The sequence below is a fragment of the Tenebrio molitor genome, chromosome 1, assembly GCF_963966145.1.
Source record: "Tenebrio molitor chromosome 1, icTenMoli1.1, whole genome shotgun sequence".
Classification (NCBI taxonomy): Eukaryota; Metazoa; Arthropoda; class Insecta; order Coleoptera; family Tenebrionidae; genus Tenebrio; species Tenebrio molitor.
Window position 1 is genome coordinate 34,271,898 of NC_091046.1, and position 23,267 is coordinate 34,295,164.

The 23,267-nt window shown below is 33.2% G+C and overlaps 1 protein-coding gene across 5 annotated transcripts in view; it reads right to left on the minus strand.

Moving 5' to 3' along the window:
• The window catches only part of Shab (Shaker cognate b), a 103,719-nt gene that overhangs the window by 58,531 nt on the left and 21,921 nt on the right, over positions 1-23,267 (minus strand). The window contains exons 1-2 of one of the 5 annotated variants that reach the window (XM_069036632.1): positions 3,589-3,918; positions 3,445-3,518 (exon numbers count right to left, since the gene is read on the minus strand). The exons of 1 other annotated variant lie outside the window; for it this stretch is intronic. The gene's annotated coding sequence lies outside the window, so the exon portion shown is untranslated. Of the gene's footprint in view, positions 1-3,444; positions 3,920-23,267 lie in introns of those variants that run through there. 3 more of the 5 variants (XM_069036614.1, XM_069036642.1, XM_069036643.1) reach the window with 3 other exon arrangements.

A 23,267-nucleotide genomic window follows, 5' to 3' on the forward strand; every position in this document is an offset into this window, starting at 1 on the left:
ATATTTACATAATTATTCGCGTTATACGGCATTCACCCCATGTTATAACCAAGAAGAAAAATCTTCCGTAACCTGTTTTGATGTATCTTTGTGCACAAATTTCTTTTACGATTGAATTATTAAAAGCATTAAGTCGTGGAAACAATAATTCTTATTATGTATCACGGGACTAAAGTGTCTTTTCATCCCTCGTGTAAAATTGCCCATACTGCGCTCCTGCATTAAACTTACAGTGGCGGCCATTAATTTGGAAACACCAAGATTTTTCTATTGTAAATTGCTTGTCGCTTTGACAATGTTATTGACATATCAATTTCGACTGCGACAGTCTGTTGAATGCGCTCAACGATGACATGGGTGACATGACTTCATGACATAACGCTTACACTATCAAATATTAGAAATATCCAGTAAACTAGATTAGGCCGGTGTTTCCAAATTAATGGCCGCCACTGTACATTCGGAATGATACGATATGCTTTAGTTCCTTAGCTTATACAGGGTTATTCACGAGAGGGGTACTTCTGAATTTTTATTTTGCCGCAACCAACAATACAATGGCAGTGACTACTAAATCAAATGTGTTATATCTTTTAAATTAGAAATCAAAGTAAGTTGAATAGATTTGTCAGAAATGTCAGATTGGCAGATAACCTGTATTTAATAAAAATTCAATAAATAAATTAACAAATTAAGTTAATGTAAAAGGTGTTCGAAGTGTCTACCATCGGCTTGGAAACATCCGCAGCGGCGACAGAATTCCTTCCACGCTCTCCAAAATGAGGATCATATCAGTCTTTTCGTCGTTATTGTAAAAACGATTTTTTCGAATTGACAAAGATTTTTTGCTTTAACGTCAAAGAGACAGGACTAAGAGCCATCGTGGATTAATTATTTGAAATGTGTATAATGGGTTGTTACTTGTCACATTTTAAATTTATCTTGTGTTTAAGAATACGTGAGAGGATTGGGGCAATTATTTTGCTTTCCAAGAAAAATTGTGGAATTCCCTATTCACTTTTGCCTAGTTTAAAATTTTCAAATTCAAATGATACAGTTATTTTTTTCTTTTTAATGTAAAGTAATAATCGCAGTAAATTTTATTTAATATATGTAGTTCTGACACATGGAAATATCACTATAATGGAAATAAGTACATATGTATTTAAAAATATTGTTTTATAACCATTCATTGTTTTGTTTGTATTTTTATTGCATACATTTTATTCATGAGTATGTTTTATTGAAATGACCAAGTCGACTTGAAACAGAATCTTAATCGAGTATTATCGATCGTTTACAAAGACAGAAAAACAACGAAAAGTCAACGTCCTTTAATAGCACGATCTGTTTTGGTCCCAGTTTTCCTTTTATCCTTCGAATATGGTTCACAGTGTTGGTTATTGCTATAATAGCAGTTGCTGCAGGAAACGTATTCTTCTTTTTTAATTGCATGTAGTTATATCAAAGCCATTTTTGTTTATTATGATTTTTATACAGATTTTTTTTTGAATAAGAATATAATAATCAATGGTAATATATTTTACTACATATTTTTAAATTACAAAAGTTGTGCCAGCGCAACAACGAATAATTTGCTAAAAAACTAAGAGAAGCAGAAACGGAAAAGCTCATTTATTTTGTTTCTATTTCACTACTCTTGGCAGAGAAAGCATAAGCAAGTAATGTAAACAGTTAAATTCATGATAAAATAAAATTCACATTTTTGTTTTGTGCTAATAAGTCAACAACATCAGAAAAAAATCTATCTCTTAAGGAAATCTAAATATCTAGATTCACGTGTATAAATTTTAAATCAATACAAATCCTATCAAATCCTATCAGCACCCGAATTGGGAAACGGTTCGAGCATAGCTGATGTCTGTTTCACTCAGGTTTCGTGAACGTCTATCTGAAGTAACAATCATATCCTCTATGTATTCAATTTTATTTATGTATGTATTACATGTATATTTAATGCATTACATTAATGAACACCCCTACTGTAAAATGGGAAAAATTTAGTAAATGTATCGTACTTTCCGACTTTCAATCAGACTGGATTGTAGGAAATGTGCGAAAACTTCTACAACTACGCTGCTAGTAAATTACAAAGGAGCTTTTCCCTGGTTGTTACTTATAAATATAATGCTAAACAGTTTAGTATAATAAGTGTTCCAGTACCTACCTTACAAACCAAGATGTAAACTATTGATACAAAAACACTATTTTTGTTTCAGAAATTAATTTGCAAAAATACAAAAAAAAAAAAATCAGATAAGACCTACGATATTCATTAAATGAAACCTTATAATGGGGGACACCCAACAGACGTTCTAATGATAATAATCAAGCGAATTGAATATTCATGCAATTCTCATTTGAAAAGTGGGTTATCTTGGTAACAAATATCGATCACTTTAAAATAAGAAGGAGAATTAAATATACATATAGGTACACTTTGGTCTCGTTGACTTATATCTTATTTCTTTAGTTATATTAAAAAATATACAAACTATAATACAATATAACATTTAGTTGTAATATTTTGTACCAGACTCAGTGTGATAGCATAAAATCAAATCAGGGAGATGTAATCGAATTATGATAAATTCCCCTTTATTAAAACTAACGAGTGACTATTAAAATTTTCACTTAGGGTTGGCTATGGATCATGCTTTGTTTTCCGTTGCACCTTAGACACTGACAAGTTTGACATTTCAGTAAATGTTTTTTCTTTTAATTTGGCGTTTTATTTGACATTTGTCGTTCGTTGTTGCGTGTGTCTAAAGTAACAGAAAAAATAAAAACTCGTTCAAAGCCAACTCCAAGTGAAAATTTTAATAGTCACCCGTTATAACCACCTGTCATCGAATCATGCGCATTTTATTAGAAATAAGCCGGGAAGTTTAAACAAAACAAACAAGACAAAAAAATGTAAATACATTTTTCCCTTACCCTGAACTTCGTTTTGATGACGTCTGATTTAATTTTATCCACTTTTCTCGTAAATTGTTGGCTCTAAACGATTTTATAATTTTGCATACTACGAGTATATAAGCTGATACATAATTTACAAAGCATAACTAAGAAAAACCATCAATGGTTGAAGTCGAACGTTGAATTTTACATTATTTGTTAAAAAATCGATAGGGCAGGAAATGAATGAATGAACGAACAAGAAATGTAATATTTATATTCTTAATCAGAATAGATTATTGTGAGGATTTAAATCATCTGAAGCTTTCATTATAATTTCAATCGACGTAAATAAAATTTCCAGCAGTTATCTTTAAATGCGCAATATAGAATGGATGCGTTTCCAGTTGGTTTTAATTAAATCGAACCAAGAGAAGTAATGGGATTAATGCAAACTCTTAGCTAAATACCAATATGTGGCTTGATTGAGTGTGAAATGTCCATTTGTTAAATTGAGCCACTCACCTGATGTGCAGCATCCGGCCAACTGGCTGTACATCCTTGATCTTGATCATATTCCATATTAACTACACGAAAATCTACAAGCTCGTTGGGTTTAGCACAATACTAACACGTTATGTGAGTCACTCGTTTTTATTATTCCCTTACCTACATATTTCATTCATAAATGGAAAGAGCAGCACAGTCATAACGATTGATTTTCAACATACGGTAACAAACCACGTTTTGGGGATTATTATTGCTTAGAGATGGACAATGTGCAACAACACATTTCACTTTCACTCATCAATGAAACATCAAAAAATAAGATTTTATGTGAGTGACAGCTAACTGAGGTGGGTAATTTTTCGCGACGGGATGGATTTCACTGTCAATTTGACTTTTTTGTGCTATTCGGTAAGTTCATGTACAATGCACAGCTGTATATATCACTGGAATCAGTCTATCAAGTTGTATTCTAGAGCCGATGTGCATCTAACTGGCCGAACCCAAAGCTCTCACGAAAGCTCGACGAAGTTGAACGAACGCGGTTCGATCCAAAGCAACACATAGCAACCGTGTGGGTACCGCCCTCCGGCATAAGAAACATCTACAAATACTATTTTCATAAAATATTTAAAAGTACAGTGCCAATCCACTGAAATTGGACAAGACCCGGATCGATGAGAGGACACTACTTCACCTTCAAGCCGTTCCTGTAAAACCGATTTTCTACGCCACGAACTGGTTTAATTTTTCGGCTCAAATACAATTATAATGACCAAGGACGAACTTGAAGATATCTCAAATATTTTACCTAGCAATCAATTAACACAAACAAAGCTCTATCAAGACCTGGATCTAGCAAATCTAGAGCGTAATTTTCTTAGCAATTTGCTGAAAATTCCACTTCAATCATCCTCTCGCCGGCTCGACTACAATCACCGACTGTGTTTAGTGCTTTGTACTATCACGCACAAGAACAGTGGCAAGGTTTACAAGGCTTTTAAAGAAAACGATGACCGACTCCATTAGTTCAATTAAAATTCAGGCTTAATCAACGTCACGTTACTAATTTACCCGTTTAGGTAAACCCAGCTGGATCTAATGCATTCAGACAGTAAGGGATTTCTGATAGATCGTTAAAAGCTCTAAGAGGAAATGACTGAAATTGCCAGGAATAAATATAGACATACTCAAAACCTAGGATAAATATGATGTTTGCCACACCCACGAGATATCTTTTATCGCAAATGCATTAAGTGGTGTACAAGATATGCCAACATTATATTGATTTTATTTTTGCGGAATTTGTTGGACTAAATTTCAACATAAACAAATCATTATTCATAGTTCTCACTGCTCGTGCTGGAATTCTCATTTGTGCAGGCACGCATCAAATGAACGATTCTTTAAAATGATGACATGAAGCAAGTGTCAAAAAGTAGAATAGAAATATACCGCCTTAAATACACCGGTGTTTCTGTTTTATCTACTGTCGTTGCAATAAATCATTTATGAAACAAATTTAGGTACAAGGCGACATCGTTTTCACAAATGATCATCTCAGATGTCTGTTAACACAGTTATCTAATGTATTCGCTAAAAGAGGAATTGATGATAAATCTCTTTCCGTTCCTAACGTAACTTCGCTCGATACTACAGAGAGTGTAAAGAAAGGTCAAGACATGTCTGAACACATTAAAGAGTTATCAGACGACGTAGAAAAAATATTCGTTTTACGTGCACTTTTTTTCTTAATAACTAATTTATTTGCGCATCTGAAATATTTTATTTTATCTTTTATTATTCATACATACAGGGTGTCCCAAAAATGGCGTACTAACTACTTACTACCGTATCCAGCATGTTTAAATGTACACGAAAAAAATATGGAAAAAAATTTTCAGACAAAAAAATAAATTATTATTATTTTTATTATTAACGGTAATACAAAAAAATATTATATTATAACATAATTACATAAACATTTTTGTTTTATAATACAAAAATTTCCGATAATATTGCGGAATCTGGAAAAGTGCCCCGAATGCTTGCAGCGTTTCCACGTTGAATGGCAAGGGAAATCCTCTCGAAAAGGAATTTCTTTGATTTTGAATCGCCTGATTCCGCGATAAGTCGGTCTCCGATGACATTAATGAAATCGATGGCTTCTTTGCACCAAGGGCCTAATGTTTCAAATGCTAAACCTTTAAACACGTAGCTTGACGAAATGATTGAACTATATTTGCTATGTTTGCGTTTGCAAGCCATTTCAGCGGCAAAACCTGAGACTTCAAATGATTTCAATACGTAACTGTCTGCAAGTGTATCAACAACAGTAACGTCCCAAACCAAAGGTTGACCTTTAATCCACGGTACTAAAGTCATCCCATCTGGGCGTTTTCCGTCATCCCGAGACAGTCCGTTTGGTTCTAAAGTTGAATTCACATGAATTGAAGTTAAAGACCGATTGATAATGGAATTAATTTCAGTGTGTCTTGAAAATCTACCACTGCTTTTGAAACAACTTAGACCGTGGGTGCCAATTTCGTCAACTTTCGCATTGCATTTGCAAATATGAGGTGTACAAAGATTACAACCCAATCTTAAACCAATACAAACTTGGAAGGAAGTGTTATCTAAAAGAGTACCAATATTAGTAATACAATGTAAACAAAGATGTACTCGTACATCATTACCTTGCAATGTTGCCGTAGTGGATTTAAAATATTTTTTTCGATTTCCAAAACTTCTAAATTCACTATTGTGCAGGATTAGATATAGGTAGTGAGTAATCTTGTACTTTGTGATAATATCTACGATTAGAGGTAGCTGTCATGACAATTTAATACATATATTTCAAAATAATTTTCCTGTTAAGTGCCACTTTCAAGGACCGCTAAATCAGCAATTACGTCTAATAGAATTTTTTAAACATTTGTCTGACGTTTACGGTAGTCTCTTCTACACCGTAGTGCACCGTTAGTACGCTATTTTTGGGACACCCTGTATGTTTCTAAAGTCCATTCAAAAATCAAAAAACCACCACCTGTTGCTTTACGTTGGTAAAATTTGAAAAACCCTTAGGTAGATATTTTTTCATACTATGTTGGTAACTATAAATTATGACATTTATTTGATTCAAAATAAAATTCAATTGCTTTGAATTCCGTTCATATTGTTTTATTAGCAGGACGTTTCATTTATTATTTTTATTATTATTTTTACTTAAACATGCTCAGAAAAACAAGACATTAATAAACACTTAACCTCAAAATTACAATTCTCACCAAATTTTACACTAAACAGCGTTGTCGATAATAATTATCGAGGAAAATGCGACGTTGGTGGTTTTTTGATTTTTGAAGGGACTTTACATGTAGTTTGGAATGTGTATTTAATATTCTGACTTGATTAAACGGAGGAACCGCATTCAACAACGAGCCAACTTTTTTTAACAATAGTTTTAAAAAGAAAACAAAAGATTTTATTATTCGGCTTCTACCCTATGTGGAAAAGTAACAATTGCCAATTGAACGTGACGCAGTTATCGTTTTGTTCACATTCATAAGTTTAATTTGAAAGTATATCGACAAGTGTGTTCCAAATTACCTCTAAACCTGTCAGTTTTTTGACGCCTCTTATTTTAAAGACTCTCAGCATTAAAAATTGGTAATTTTATCGAAACACTGAATTGACTGTGGTTATAACTCCTCAGTATGACCACCAAGTAACCTCACAAGATTCCAAGAATGTTAAAATTTGAAAGTATGAAATTCATATAGTTCGTATAACTATAAACTCAAATAAAATGATACTTTATTAATTTATATTTACGTCTTTTCAAGCGGTCGAAAATCGCGCACTTGTGTATCTCTATAGAAACGGTTGAAGTGGCTTTTTTTGTGATCGGACTTGAAACACTTCAAATCCAAGGAATTGAAATATCCACAGGCGGCTCGACCGAGTCAAATATAAGGTCAATACTAGATAATAATAATAATTGCAACAAGACAAGGGAAGTAGGAATTATTGGTGCCTTAAAATCTGAAAATTGTAAGTTTGAAAATTGTCATTTTACTGTAACTGCAGCAAAAGAAAATAAATGAGTTCATGTCCAATTTTTTTTAATGATCTACTTGAAGATAAAATACTATAATATCATTCAGAGCAGAAGATGTTTTTGTGCTTCGCCCAGTTGCCGACCTCGACTTCGTCCCGATCTTCAATCTCCTTAATGTCCTATAAAAATGATAATCGTCGTGTGAGGTCAGGACCAGCTTATGTCTATTTTTGTGAAAAATTAGTTTATGTCACCTATGGATTCTTATAATGGCTTCTTACACGGTGAGAAAATGTTCTCGATCAGAAGTAGAAGATGTTCAGAAGGATTCAATTTATATAAGAAGTAATTAAAACTAACCTCAGTTCACAAAACCGATATAAATAACTTTTGATTACGCAAACCAATAATAGACTCTTAAAGCGGTGTTACGAGTATAAGTAGTAATGAATATATTTTTTCTTGATTTTATCGTAGCCACAGAAAAACGTTGTTGAGATAGTAAAGCTCTGACCTCACGCAAGGAAACTATCCTGAGTAATAAACATTTTTAAGTTCTAAATAGAACTATTTCTCTATTCATGAAAACTTAATCTTAACATAACTATGATACATACAGGCCCGGTTGCATAAAGCTCAATTAACATTAAATTTCAAAATTCACCAACATGTACTCAATAACACAAGAGATGGCAAATTTACCACCCCATAGATTAAAAGCACGTACCTAAACCTATTTGGAAAGAAGAATTTCTAGTGCAACCATTTTCCATATGTAATTGTTGGAAAGCAGCCTGGCAAGACGTAAATATTTTCAATAAAAATTTAATTGAGGATCCTACAAAACAAGTTCCGGGGTTTGACCTACCTAGGAAAATCTAGTGCAAATTAAATCGCTTTAGAACCGGCTATGGCAAATGCAATCATATGCTGTTTCACTGGAACATTCATGAAAACCCCTCTTGTGAATGCGGTGCAGAAAAAGAAATCATCCAACACATTGTAGAAGAATGTCCCCTTACTAAATTCCAGCAAGGATTCTCCGAGCTTCATATACTTACATATAATTTTGTGAATTTTGAATTTTAATTGTATTTTCTTCATACATACATATATTAGTTAACAAACAACGCGTCAAGTCGGAAATTCGTCCATTTGATTGGCTGATTCAAATTCAATGTTAAATATCCCCCAATCAGATCGCTTGACAGTATGTTAACTTTAACAACGAATTGACATCGCTTTATACAATCGGACCACATACTTACAAATATAAATATGTATATTTTTGTACTTGGATCAGATAATGCGGTTTGTTCCTTAAAAGGGAGTGTAAATTTCTCGTTTTATGGTGGAACTCAAGCCACTAGAGTTTCTGTTAATGTATCTTTGCAGGCAGAACGCATACAATGGTCTTTAAAAAAAATAAACGCTAAAAACTTTAGACGGTGTTCACTGAGAAACTTTATAGTTTCTATAATGTTTATCTACGATGTTTGAATAGACTTTAGATTAAGTGCATTCTGATAGAAAGTTGCGTACATTTGAAGTCTGAAGACCACTTAGACGACAATAAACACAAAACTTCGTTACACCAGTAAAACCATCCATTATTTGACTATGGGCTGTCTTAATTGACCATAGAAAATGTTTATGTGCTATTTTAACCAATACTTTGGCACAAAGTCGACAATAATTAATGCGTAACTTCCCACATGTTAGTGAATTTTTCGTTATGTGCCATTTGCGTTTTCCTTTTCGTTTAATGCATAACAATCAAATCAACAATAGATGTGATACGGGGATATACTCGTATTTTCCACAAAGCAAAACGCTCACTGCCACAGCTTTTTCAAGAACCGAAACATTTCAAAGTTATTGGCGATAAATAAACGGAGTTTCTGCACTTAAGATTTTAAGAGATCGGAGAGGTAGGTGATGAGCGTATTGCGTGAAGATCAGCTGATGTACGACCAACTAGCTTGAACTTTCTTAGAATAGAACCACCCACGCGTGGAGTACAAAGAACTGTTCAGTAATATTGGTGCTGCCCAATGCGAATTCATTTCTCCTTTATTACCTCCACCTAATGCGCATTTGTTAGCACATTCGGACGCTTTTACCGTTTCCTTATGGCCAGAGAAATTGAACTTAATATTGCTTACAAATTAACACGCAGTTATTAGCAAATTTCGTTACACCATGCCTGTTTTCTTTCTTTCAAACTCTGGAAACGCAACCTAAAATTCAATAGTTTATTGCCGTCTTGATCTTGAACATTACTTCGTGACAAGTTAATGTATATCTACATTGCGCCCTTACATTGCGCAGTCTGTCATCTGTCAATGAAATATCAGTGTCACGACGCTGTTGTAGGTATGTGCACATGCATGCATGCACAGGCGCATAGAAAAAGTTCGACCTATTCTCTACTTATTTTTTAAAAATTCTCTTAACTTATTTTTTCGCAAATACGTAATTGTTTTTAGGAAGCATGTTTTCTGCTTTACCACTTTTTATAGAAACATATCTGTACACAATAAAGGGTTTCTACTTTTGTTGTAATGTTTTAATGTTAATTTTTGTATATTCATCTTTAACCTGTTTCCATTTTACATCTTCCATCTACATACTCCTTCATTTTTTCTTCACTCGACATTCTCTACAATGTCCCTTTTCTTTTTACTTTTCTTGTTGTAGCTTACAATTCTATACTTTTTGCTCATAATGGAATCCTTTATGTAGTTCATGTTGATATTAACTCAACTTCTTTTCACCTATTACTATATCTCATCCCTTTAACAACGATTAGATACAATACATCTTTATGTTGGATCTTATTCTTGTCATTTATTCAAAGAAACATTTACTTTACTAGGTTATTAAATATCATTCTATTTTCGATGAGAAGATATAATAAGAAGATATGAGAAGATAATTCAAACTTTGAACCTTTTGCTTTGATCTGTTCTAGCAGATTAAGTAGAAATATATACCTAACATTTCTGGCCGTGGTTCAAGTATGTGTTAATTCATTTTGTATCTTCAAGAAACAAATGATTTAATTAAGTGCTCTAATTTTGTGTATTTATAAAATAAATTTACTTGTTATGACAAAACGTGTCATTGGCAGTAGTCGCCAATATCTAATCTCTAACCTATTTCTCAGAACAGATCACAACTACATGTTGTACACATGTAATCTATAATTTGAAAAAATTAGACAATTTATTTTATACTAAAACAAATATTTTAACTGTTTACAAGTACAGTTAGTGTTGTGATATTATAGGCCCGGTTGTATAAAGCGATATCAAGTTCGTTGTTAAAGTTAACAGCGATCTGATTGGGGGATATTTGGATTTGAATCAGCCAATCAAATAGGCGGATTTCCGACTTGACGCGTTGTTAGCTGACCCGATGTTAACTAAGCTTTATACAACCGGGCCTTTAAGTATCAAGGGTATTTTTATTTAATATTTATTGCCATTTATTTTTCAAAGAAATCAACAAATTTCTTAAAATATTGCTATATGTATCTCAAAATTCTATAATAATAGAAGTTAGTTCACTGCATATTATGTAGTTCATCTGTTATTGTATCGGGTGTTCATTTAAATTTATCCTCAAAGTAGGCGTTTAAAAGTCGATTGTGAACGCACCACGGATTAGAGTCACGGATCAACTGTTTACATCTACCCACACTTTTTGCGTTGTTTGTGTTTTTAGTGTGCAGACTGACGAGTGGTGCGTTCACAAACGACCCCTCAACGCCAACTTTAAGGATAAATTTAAATAAACACCCGATGCAAGTTTGTTTTTAAATTTTTTTGAAAATGGTTAAACTATAATGGAATATCACAAAATTTTCGTAATTATGTTATTACCATAAATCTTTTTTACTCTCACGGATGTTTATACAGTATAAGTCAAGCAACACCAAAGCCCGATTCGCCCATTTTCTTTTGTTTCTAATAGCTCTGAACTACGAGTACGTTAACCAAACTAATTAAGTAACCAAATCGATTTTAATATCTTCTAGTGGATTTGTTAATATAACATCACTAATATACGTCAGGTGTCAGTCTTCCTAAATTGCTACGTTGCTATTAAACATGCACCGCAGTTCAATGGTTTAATCCGAGTGTGTTTTAGTTCACTGGCAACGAAACCTTTCCTAAATCCTTCGAATTTACTCTACTCTCGTTGGAAAGATCTTTCAGCTGTTTGGCCGCAAAAGCACACACTTATTACAAATTTAAGACGAAAGACAAACAAAGACAACAGGATAAAATCTTCTTTGTATTTTAAGTTGTGACCAGAGCTTTATTAATTCTGTAAACTTTGTTTTACAGTTTTTGTTCTCAACAAAAGCGTCTAGTTTTAATCTGGTACAAGGTGATACTGATAATAATAATAATAATGAATAATATTTTCAAAAAACTTTGAGTCAATAAATCGGTGACAAGCCTATTGGTGAAATTCAAGTTAACTAACTATTCATCCACATAATTGATCTCATCACTTCTAAATTAAACGTTGCTTAAAGTAATAGTGGTTTTAAAAGCTTTTAGGCACTGAAGCCTTAAACGATAAAGAGGGTATTTCCGGAAAGTGTTATGGCTCGCCGAATAAAATTGTACAGTACAATCCGGCAATCTAACATTAACAATTCAGGTAGAGATATTGATTAAATTAAGAACGTGGAAGGTCAAGGGTGAAAGTGAAATTAACTGAATACTTAAGTGGAAATATTTTCCGAAGTTTAAAAAAATCTCAGCAGCTTATTGTTGTAAACAATTTGTAATTGTGTTCAGTGAGCACCGGGCTGGCATGTGTCCAAGTGGACCGAGTCGACATCCATAAGATGGTTCTCCTTGTCCTATCCGACCATGACACATTGAGAATTCTCGCGACACATTAATCACATATCTAGATCAAACTTCTATAATTAAAGAGTAATGACCTGGTAACTTTACCGTTATCGCTATTTTTATATATTTTTTTAATTAATTATAAAATGTTGCTGTAATTTATTTAAAATGAGCATGTCCTCTGATTCTAATTTTAGACTTTATGAAAACTGCTATAAACAGTTGCATTTTTTTTTTTCATATAAAATAACTTACGTTAATTCTAAACGCAACACCTTTTTACACACTAATTAATTATAAATTACAAAATCGTGTTTGTTTTCTTTGATATCATTTGCATAATCTAGAAGAACTTAACAAAAAGCCCAAGTGCTATTAAGTTAAAGATCATAATTGCTCGTTTCACATTTGTTTAATAAATCCGGTATTACAAATTTTCCAATTTAAATGTTTTTCAAATGTCAACTGTTAATTAATTAATCACCATGATGTCTTCTGCACTTTATATGTGTAAATCAGAAATATACTAATTTTAAAATCTGTAACACAGACAAACAAAAGATTTGAAAACTGGAATAATCCAGTCGTAAATGTCATTATTGCCGTAGTTGTCATGAAAGAAGATCAAAAATGGTTTGGTTTGAGAACCGTTTCAAGATGAATGAGTTACCATTAGCGACATTTAAGATACAATAACATTGTAATTCATAAATTAAGAGTTAGGTTAGGTAAATCTAAGTTTGTGGTTATACAGAGTGATCACAAAAAAACGCCCCAGCTTATATCTTTCCTATTTGATATCCGATTTCAAAGAGCGATACATCAAATTAAAGGGTTACTTATTCCTAATAATTTTATTTATCTAATCCCGTGGGATAAATAACACTTATCCCACTCATTTGGGTGGAATAAGGAACTTCATTACCGGACGCATTTCATTACTCCACTCAGTGGGATAAGTGAGCTTCATTACCCCACTCAGTGGCATAAGTAAGTCATTATTCCACTGAGTGGTGTAATGAAACTGGCCGAAAAAAATACGATTTATCTTTTAATTCGGGGCGGTCTTAGATAAAATTTTGTACATAACACGTGGGCTAAAGCATATTACAGGAAACTCGTGTGATTACAGATGAACTCGGGCTAACGCCCTCGTCATCTGCAATCTTCACACTCGAATCCTGTAATATTGCTTTTATCCCACTAATTGTGTAAATAACTATTATTTCTTATTTTAGAATAACATTTAAATATACAGAGTGTGCTATATTTTTGAACTCAGAAAAACATAGTGAATCTAACTGTACCAAAAAAAATATATGTTGCCATTTAAAAAAATAAAGTTGACCCTTCACCCTTGCAAAATAGGGTTGCTAAGGGTAACATTTTACATCCATCTTATAGTACTTTTTGAACGCTTTAATTTGGTGTATGGCTCGTTGAAATCCGATTTCTAATAAGAAAGATATAAGCTGGGGCGTTTTTTTTTTGTGATCAGTCTGTATCTAATAATCTAAAACTGCACTACACGTTTTCGATGCGAAACATGTAAGTGTTTTATCTATATTTGAAGAAGAAACTTGTTAATACCTTAAATTTTAATTTACATGAACTAATGAAAATTAAAAACCTCACATTATTATTCCCTTTTAGGGAGATTTTTTAGTTTCATACATACAGCTTGTCCCAGAACTGCCTCCCATAGAAGACAGACATGTGTCGACAGCAAAAGAGACTCCAAGATAACTAAAATAAATTTTCCTGTAGCTGTAGCGAGTTATAAAGTTTTTCAATTTCACCAATCCCAGAAACTTGTCCTCAGGTATTATTAAAAAATCGGACAGGTTGCTAGGCAGCAAAAATAATTATTGCTGTCGCAATAATTAGCGAAAAGTTTACTTGGAATTTTGACTTCAAAATCCCCGCAACGCAAAATTGCGATTATCTTACCTTGATGGAGCTCAACTCTGATTGGTTAAGTTTACGAAGTTTTTTATCGATTATTATCGCTTGAGATAGGACTTTTTTTGTTTAAAATTCCGAAAATCAGATTTACCGAAATACTTCTTTTTTTCTCTGAGGAGGTAGTTCTGGGACACACTGAATGGCTAACCAAAAATAAGACAAATTGAAAAACACGTATTCAAACATTTTAGGAACGTAAAATACATTTCAACAGTTTTATCGCAATTTTGACCCAAACAGAAACATAAAAGTAACAAACGAAATAACGCAATTTTGTACTTATTGAATAATTACAGGTTTGTAATATAAAGGAATCGTAGTTTTAAAATTATGATGGTTTTTCTTAAACGTTTCAAGTTTTACGTCATTGGACCTAACATGTTGTTGAATTAAACTCTTTCAGGAGACAATTGACCAACAAATTATCACCTTAAATTAGTCCTTAACATGCAACAACACGAATTGTTGGAAATGTTGGAATTGCTAAATTCCTAATTGATTTTCTAACTCACGAAATGAATATTTCAGTGTAGTGGATGCATGTGTAAAATAAGAGATAGTGTGTAGCGTGTTGGTCGATGCAAATTGTTCTAAATTCTCGAAAAGCTTCTTCTCACCAAAACTTATTTTAGGAATTAATTTAAATAAATTGCATTAAATGAAATTAGTCTATAAATCGAACTATAAAAGTCAATAACTGTCTTCGTATATCTTACATTTAAAATAAACAAACTTTATTACTGTTTACTGCTGAAAGACAACAAACTCATTGTAATTTTCAACCAATTGAGCGTTGATTTACGACAGTTTTGATCGTTTATATTCGTTGTATCATTTTACGTTTTGTCCATCTGCAAAATAGAATATTTGGCGTTGGGGATTTCAATCTAATCTTGCCGAAAATAGAAACTGATTAATGAAGTTCGGGCAAGTTTATTAATGCTTTCGCCTCGACATTGCAATGATTTATTATGCATTTGCGATTGCAAATTCTAGCGATAAGCTTCACACATGCAACCTCGAAATGTTGTTTATTGCGTGGAAGTCCGGTCTTTGATACTGTGCATGTCAAAAATCGTTTTCGACCAAGGACGATCATAAAAATCTTCTAACCTTTCTATTTTGATTGCCACCAGTATCTGTCGACAGTCTAGAATCGAAAATATAAAGGCGATCAATATTTTCCGCGAAATACGAGTGAATATCGCTGACAATGAGTATTAATGCAAATTCAAAATATTAACTAATGAACTCTTGTCGAGTATTATGAAAAATACCCCAAAGTGATTAGATTCAAGTTATTTAATCTTTATAACACATTGACAAAAATGGATAAATCATGTTAGCAAAAATATTATATCAACACTGATTAAAAAAATATTATATACATGTGATTGTATATTACGCCGTGTTGGTGTATGAATGAACCATCAAGTTATTCTTTTATTTTTGTATTAAGTAAATTTCACTTCAAGACGAGAAGAACTTGTTATACTTTAATAAAAAAAAAAAACCTTGGATCATAGCCAAACAGCGGTATTGTTTGTATTAATATATTTACATAAAAAATTCAAGAATCTCGAAGTTAAGAAATTGAAGTTGCCATAGAGCGAGTTTTATAAGCGGAGGAGATTGGCCGAGAACAACTTATGATCCTGCAGTAAAAACAATAAATTACCATCAGATATAGAAAACAGAAATCAGAGATAAAACCAAATGTAGTCATTATATTACTGTATAAGTTCTTTCAGTTGTTCAGAAAAAATGAAAATCTCAACGAAAAATGAAAGTTTATTTTGCGATAAAAATTTTACGTATTATACATACTTACAAGAGTATGTTAAAAAAAAATGGAAAAACTCAACAATCATGTTACAGTATCAATAACAGTATCAGTAACTATATTACAAAGTGTCTCTAAAAAAACGTAATATCAAGAGTAGGGATTGCAATTGCTGAATCCAGCACATTTTTCGGCCTGCTCGGTCCAGCGATGCGGATCCGCAAGTAATAAACTTTCAAGTATAACCTACCAAAGATGAAATCTTTTTTGCAAAAATAGGTGATGGAAGCGAAGAAGAAAGAAATTAGTTTGATTCTTGACTGCCGCACTATGATGGAACACTCTGATCAGCATGCTTGAACATTTCTATAGTGCAAGAAAATATCGGCTGCTATGAGCCGCCTTTGAGCAAACTTTAATTGTTTGTTCAAATTTGTGTACCATGCGTCTCATAATCAAACGTTTTTTTTTCTTTCGAATTTTTGGAAAAACTGGATCTACATCTAATATGTCTGCAATTTTTTTTGCGGAATAATTAATTACATTTATTTCCACCTTCTAAGTAAATGACAGTTTACACTTTACAGGCATGTGTTGTAATTAAGTAAATGAGTAATTGATTACAAAATTTGTATAAACATAAATATAAATAACAATTAAAAAACGAAATAAAAGTTTGTATGCAACTCGCTTAGCAATCAATCTTTACTGGGCTTACTGGCTTATGGAGCCTCGTTCCTTACGTCACTCGTCCTACAAAATCCAGCTCGCCCGTAAAGATTAATTTACTAGGCGCGTCACATAAATAACTATTTCAGCTCTACATGTCAAAAAGTTTGACATTTGTTATTTCATTAAAATCTGCAAAAATCCAAATTAAACATTTGTTCAGCCGAAAAAGTCTAATACAAATGTCGTACGGTAGGTATTTTACAGCACTTAAACTAATCAGGCACGAGACGAAGCCGAGTGCTTGAAACTTAGTTTTTGCGCTCTAAAATAGCCATACATTAATTATCTCAATCTCAGGTATTAAACCAAACCAAAGTTAAATTTACTACCTAAATGTGTAAGAAATTTTACTGATTTGTAGTGACCTCTCTAAATAATTGATGTTTCTTGAGTATTTTGAAAAAAATCGTTTCATTTCTTGAAAAAAATCAGTATATGCGGATCCGCGCTGGATCCAGCTGGAATGAGGTTGATCCAGCAAAAATCCAACTGGATTGAAAACGCTGCTGGATTGCCTAATCCCTAATCAAGAGTCCTGTGGAATTGTGCGGTTCTATAATTTTATTGTGTCGAAATAAATCGAGCCGTTGAAGCCGCAAGATCAGATGTCAACAGTCAAATGTCAAATTATTACATTGGTACCACAATATGCTACAGAGCGGCAAAAATCAAATATATTCGAATTCTTGATATACGTTCTTTTAGAGACACTTTGTATAATATAACGTCCTGAGTCCTGTTATAATATAAAATAATGTTAGTTCATGCTGTATCAACAAAATCTTTCTTCGAAACCCATTTAAAACATTTTAGGTGTGGTATAAAGACATTTGGAAGGAAACAGTTTTTCACGAAAAGCTGTGACTGGAAAAGTGACCTAAATGTGTAAATTGATACGTAAGTTCGGAAGCGGAAGTGCGGTTTAGAAATTCCGTGTTGCACGATTCTCTTTAAATCACATTCGGATTCAAAAGAAACTCATACATTTGAGATGTTAGGTGCTAATTTACATTTTTTTTCTGCAATACTGTAATTTCTTTGTTAATATATTTACATGAAAATTATACTTCCTTTTTAACATTTTTGTTATTAGAAAATAGACATGTCAAAAAAACAATGGTAAATGTGATGTTATAAAATGACTTTAATTTTTTAAGATGTACTCGTATCTACTCTGTGTATTGTCGTCCCAGTAATGATTTTATTGGAACATCCGTATAATAGTAATAATAAAAATCAGCAGAATTTCGTTTCGTTTTTAAAGCGGGCAAAGCTTTTAAGCAACAAATATTTAAATGGAAATATAGACACCGATGTTTGTGTAGGACAATAGGGATTAAGGTAATTTGTATTGAATTAGGATCACGTAGTAACTGTGCAATATATTCGTTATTCGTTATTTCATTCAGAGTTATTTTTCATTGAATAACATCGGACACATTCCAAGAAAATTTTTCAAAATTTAATATTGTGAGCAGCAGCAAGCTTAATCAAACAAGCGGTGGGACCTGAATGCGTTGGAACGAGCTGAAAGTATTGTTTTCTTCTAGTAGGAATGCCTACTATACGTGAAAATAGTGTATTAAAAACTAAGTTTCAGAAAAGCATACATATATTAACCTCCAAACTAACTCTGTCAAATATGAATTTAATGCTCAGTGCGCAAGCGCTAGGGCTGGTTCGCAATCAACGATTCTCAGTTCACAACAAATTTTACCATTTTATCGGTCTCCGTTATTCTGAAGTTACAGAACAGCAAATTTGTCTCCTAGATTTAAAGGCCTGATAATATCGGATCTTTTAACGTACTCTATACAGAATAGCCCCTAATAAACATCAAAACTGCGTATTTTTCAATAGAAACTGCCAATACTTCCCCTTTTAGAGGTAAACAGACTGGCAAAATTTGTGAGGTTAGGTTTCGATGTTTCAGTTTTATTTTCTTGACGATGGTTTATTATATTGAACAGAACACAAGTTTTCATAGCAATACCCTGTATTATGATCATTTGTCCATTTTCCTCTTCACATTGTGCTACACAAATTTTTCCAATAGATACATTGTTGAAGCCATATAATTGAGAATTACCTATTAAATCCTACATCCACCTGTAAACTTACAATATTTGTCGTGTCTTTATATAAACGATTATATATAACTATATTATATACAGCTACTCCTGCAGCTCTGCACTGAGGTCAGTCAGGTCACAACACAATGAACACTGAAAATTGAAAAGTGACAAGTGATGCACAGTTGATTGTTTTTCGCTCGCTCCGCAAAAAATCTCGACTCCCGAGATTTTAGCTTGGCGTGTCGTGCTGCGAACGATTTTACCGTGTCGCATGAAACTAATTCACTACCCGGGAATAAAATGTATGTAGTGCGCCTAAAGTTTTCACTTCAAAAAATCTATTGGTCGGTTACCTGAAAAAATAGGAACTATTCTCAGGAACTAGTGCCGTTTCGTGCGTTCCCATTTCGTGGGCTAATGAAAATATTCCCGATTCGGGTGTCGTCCCAAGACTTTACCTGCTGTGGGTGCCGTCCGTTTCGTGCGTTGGTCCGCTGACAATGCGGGATACGGTCATGTGCCGAATACCTACCCAATATTTACTTAAGAAAGCATATTTTTAATTAAATACATTATACATAAATTTATTTCTCGTATTTACTATGTTTCACTGTCAAATAATGTTATCCAAAACTGTTCAAGTTGGGACTGATTTCGTTCACTTGACTGCAGTCTTATTTCTTAGGCTTCTCATACTTGTTTGATTTTGCTTTGAATAAGGTACTTTGCCGAAAAGGCTTTATGACAAACTCCTACTGACTAAAGTGCATTTAAGTGCAAAATAAGTGTGTTTTTCACATTGGACATGAAGAAGTTTTATAACTTTTCCCTTAGCCAGTACCTATTCTGGTACAGATATAAATTGGAGTCCATTAGTACCATTGCTGAGAAAGGCCTATAAAGGGTCGTTTTCATGGTGGGTTTATAAGCGCGGCTCGCTTGGCTTGGAAGCCGCTCGACCAATAGCTAGCCATAGACGAACACATTTTCAGCCACATTTGCACGCGACGAGCAAAAGTGGCGAGCAACGTCGAGCATTTTTACCACCGACACCATAAACATCCACGCCACTCGGAGTTATCCGTCGTGCTGGTCCACCACGAGTAATCCTGTAAATCGGCCTGTTTATGGAAGAATCTGATGATTACGCGACGGCTTTCCATGGCTCGTGGCTCTTTGCAAATTTCAAGAGGTCGCACGCCACGCAAAAGGCATTGCACGGCTCGCAATGTGGCGCGTCAAGTCCGCATAAATGCACGGATTTATCCGTCACTTTTGCTCGCCGCGTGCAAATGTGTCAAAAAATGTGTTCGTCTATGGTTAGCTAATGGGAGCACAGCTTTTAAAAAACACCGCGACGAAACGGCACTAAAACAAGTAGCAACCCAAAAACGCATGAAACGGGAAAAGACGATTCTCAGAATATGTTTACCTGATAGCGACATTGTTTTACCTTCTGACTGTTGAAAGAGTGCAGACCTTTTTTGTGAACGGATGATTCAGAAATGGTCTCGGATTAGAGTCCCAGTTGATAAACAGGATTGGCACAAACAGCTTATATTTACGATCTTTTGTCGCCACGCTCTTTTGTCGCCGCGCTCTTTTTTCGCCGCGCTCTTTTTTCGCCGCGCTCTTTTTTCGCCGCGCTCTTATGTCGCCGTGCTCTTATGTCGCACGCTGTTTTGTCGCGCGCTGTTTTTGTGGCGCGCTTTTGTCGCGAAACCGTGTGGAATGTGTATTCATATTATTTTAAGATGGGCATATGGACATAATTTACATGTTTCATTAAAAAAACCTGTTTTCCTTCTTTTATCAGTCTTTCTAAACGCTCGTTTTATTTATTTATTTTTTAAATTTGCATTTGGCAACATTTATTTAAGTGCGCTTTACACTATGTGATTTATTACATCATTTTGCACATGATTTTATCACAAGCAAGAATTTTGGTGTTTACACTATGTGTTTTAACACCCAAAGTTAGTCATAAGGCCAGTCACAAAGAAAATCATATCGAATCATAGGTCGTCATTCAGAATAGAACGGTGTCTATTTCCATGTGAGTTTTCGAATGATTGCCGATAATATCATGAATCTGCTTAACCGACATTTGAGTTTTGAGGTTATATGATATTAAGTATTAAATGTGAAGTATGACGAAAAATGGTTGCAAAGGTAAATAAATACACTTCGCAGCAAAATTAAGGGATACCTAATGCTCTTATTTTCAAAGAAACTTAAATTTTCTTTTCTTGACTTTTTCTACTTTATTACCCCGTAATTGTCCTCTTTGAACCAATATGATGTAGATTGACATTATAATCAATAAAGAGTCGTTTGGAACAAACAACTAGCAATCTAACCTCAAACCTTAAAGTTTTGACGTTTGTTATATTCAGTCACAGAGAAAGCAAGGAAGCAAGTCACATAGTGTAAACTTAAACTGTCCAAAATCACGAATTCTGTGTGATAAAATCATGTGATAAATCATATAGTGTAAAGCGCACTTTACCGTACAATTTGTACTGCACAGATCGTTACTATGACTATTATGACTGTACACTGTAATGGAATGGTTGCTATGATTACTGCTGTTTATTATTATCATATTTAGAACATCTTCTGTGCAATGTTGCGACTTTTTTAGTAATTTAAACTTTTGTAAAATCATACATAGGTATTAAAAAAACGTTTGATTATGATTTCGCGAATATTAATTCATGTGGAAAATTGCTGTGTAACATTTTTTGGCGATAGATTTGGAACACGCTGTATAAAATTTATTGTAAATAAAAAAATATTCTATTTTCTATTTACTTTATTTATTAGATATATGTTATCGTAATGATTATTTATACATTTATACTGTATAATCCAAGGTTAAATAAATGATCAAAAATAGGAAGTTTCTGGTCGGTTATGAAAACCAGCAGCGTTGCCGTACTTCTTTTTTAGCACTAAACTACTGAGCCTAATCGTTTTTCTATTGGAAAGCGCTTAAGTTCTGGAACTTGACATACGAAGTTCCAGAGTTTCCCTGGAAGTGAACGAAGAAAGTGACTTGGCTTCAGGTAACACAATCACAAAAACTCGCATTATTACACGAGGTTTCGATATTTCCGACACTAATTTGTGGTAGACCATCAAAACCGATACACTTAATAGCTCTTTCAAAGAATCGAATATTTTGTGTATGGGAATGCGAAACCGAACCGCCCCGCCCCCGTAGCATTTAAAAAATCGGATAGAATAATGTGAAGGTTTAAATGACTTTGGGATCGCTTTTTCACGTACCTACGCGTTGTCGATAGATCATGTTCGCATGGTGCATTTACAAAAACCTGGCTGACTTCCATAGAAAACAAAAGAAATCAGTTCAGTTATGAAATATCTACTTTATACCGATATTTTGTATAATGTTACAGGGTTATAGCAAAATTAGGCTTTTTACAAAAAACCTAGGCGTTTTGCAAAACAGCGTCACTTTGAATAATAACTATCAAATATTCAAAATGACCTGCCGTTTTCAGTCATTTTGTAAAATGCCTGATGGCAGTTAGTCATATTGAAGACATCCAATATACTTTCGTATAGTCCTCCAAAATTGCTAAGAGCTCATAAAATTTTAGGGGTATAACGAGCCATTATAAAAATATTAACTTATCTCAAATGGTTTATTACGGGATTAACAAACTGCCCAATAGTCGGCTTAAAATAAGTTAATATTTTTATAATAGCTCATTACACCCCTAAAAGTTTATGAGCTCTTAGCAACTTTAGAGGACTATAATGACTAGGCATTTTGAATAAATCATGTGCAGTACATACAGTGAGTGGCAAAAGTATGGAATAAATTCTTAAAAATTAAACTAAATAAAATAGGCAAAAATGAATAGGGAATTCCACAATTTTTCTTGGAAAGCAAAATAATTCCCCCAATCCTCCCACGTATTCTTAAACACTAGATAAATTTAAAATGTTACAAATACTTGAAACATTACATTTAATGTGTATATATTTATATTTCTACCACATTTCATTACAAATTTTAAACTGTATTGATAAAAAATTCAAAAATGGAAAAATTCCCTATTCATTTTTGCCTAGTTTATTTTTCAAAAAAACTTTGGACAGGTCAATTTTAGTTTATAAAAATACATGTTTTAGTATGAAATAAAATTCCAAGCAGTCATTTGTTTTCGAGTTATGACGTCATCAATATTATTTTTAAATAGAAACCCTCTATTTTTTTTTCTTGATTCTGATAGCCCCTTTAATTGTCTAAACGACAGTATAACAATTTTGTTATCTTACATAAGGAAATTTTTGAGAAAAAAAAAATAAAGCTGGAAAAA